Source organism: Pundamilia nyererei, unplaced genomic scaffold (genome assembly GCF_000239375.1).
Source record: "Pundamilia nyererei isolate P.nyererei 1_Seehausen unplaced genomic scaffold, PunNye1.0 scaffold00110, whole genome shotgun sequence".
In the NCBI taxonomy this organism is placed as follows: domain Eukaryota; kingdom Metazoa; phylum Chordata; class Actinopteri; order Cichliformes; family Cichlidae; genus Pundamilia; species Pundamilia nyererei.
This window is the reverse complement of record NW_005187511.1, coordinates 421,499-423,094: the sequence shown is the minus strand read 5'-3', so window position 1 is coordinate 423,094 and position 1,596 is coordinate 421,499.

Below are 1,596 nucleotides of genomic sequence, written 5' to 3'. Positions count from 1 at the left end.
GTATATATATATATATGTATGTATATATATATATATGTATGTATATATATATATATATATGTATGTATATATATATGTATGTGTATATAGCTTATGTGGAAGACTGACTGCTAAATTGTGGTTCTATGAAACAAGGGGACTTTTAATAAACATAGCTAATTTCATATTCACCTTCCTACCTCTGGGGGTCCTCAGGCTTCTCTCACCCTGAACGCAAACAGACGCTCCGATTTTCGGCATTCAAGGTTGTCCTTCACAGATTTGGGTTTGAAACTTGGCTGTAGGCAAATGATAATTTAATATGAACTAATATTGCACTTTATTTATGTGCTAAGCTGTATATATACTATAGTAATTCCCATCAGAGCAGTACTACTGGGACAATAGTCATGAAGGAATGTCATTGAGGCTGTGATGTAAAGCTGATGTAAAAATGTAAAGACGGGAGTTGCTGGTTTAGCGTTCACTCTGTAAAGCTTGGATTCTCTCTAATCAATGCCTTCTGTATGAAGACAGTAAGGATTTAATGGCTGTTTTGTTTATGCGTCTTTGATCGTGACCCTTCAAGGGTATTTTTGAAACAATATGATCCTTCTGCTCATGTGTAGCTGGGTCTAGTAGGGCATGATTAGGCACATGTAGTGGCTCCCTCTGCCTGTGTGAGCTGGAACTGCCCTTTATTGCCTCTCTTGGATTAGAAGTATGCAGAAACACGTTCAGGAGTTGTTCATTTTTCCTCTTCAGTGACCTTGGCTGTCTAAAGCCCCAGGGTCTTGGGTTGGCAGAGAGCTGGATTGGTAGAACCTCGCCAAGAGAGAGAAGCAAGCCAAAGTCTCTCTCTTTCTCTCTCTGTCACTCCTCTCACTCTCACTCTTGCTCTTTTTTTCTGCCACCCACTTCCCTCCACAAGTACAAAGGCTGTTGCTATAGCAATGAAACATGCTAGAAATGTGCTCAATCTCACTTTTAGCCTCTCAGCCATATTAGCATATGATCCATATCAATTCTATCTTTACTTCTACCCTACGTGCGTGCACATATTGCTCATCTGGCAAAACATTTGTGTGTGGGTCCTCCTGCCGAGGTGCAGATACTCTTGTTCATCTATATGCACATGCTGAAGTGTCAGGAGAAAAATGAAAAGTACATGTGCCTTGGGATTACTGCAAAGCTTATGTGTGCTGCTCCTAGCAGGTTCTCTCAATGCTTTGACCCCTTATTTTATCTATTTTATCTCCTGGAGTTTAAGTGTGGACTTGGCATCAGACATTCTTTCTGTCCTGCAAGTCTTTCACTTGAGCTCTCACAGTTGTGCCAGTGTAAGCATTTATTATTTAGTCTATTGATCTGCGCATTTAGGTTAACTTCTCTGCCATCCTGGCTGTACTGAAAACATTCACGCAGAGCAGTTTCAATTAGAAACGGGTATTGCACACAATCCTATCTCTGTTCATCTACTTTATTGGCTTTCAGTCCAGAATTTTGTTCTCAATGTTGTTGTGTTGCAAAAAGTGAAACTGCAAAAATGAAGCTAGCTGCATCTACAGTGGGGCAAAAAAGTATTTAGTCAGCCACCGATTGTGCAAGTTCCCCCAC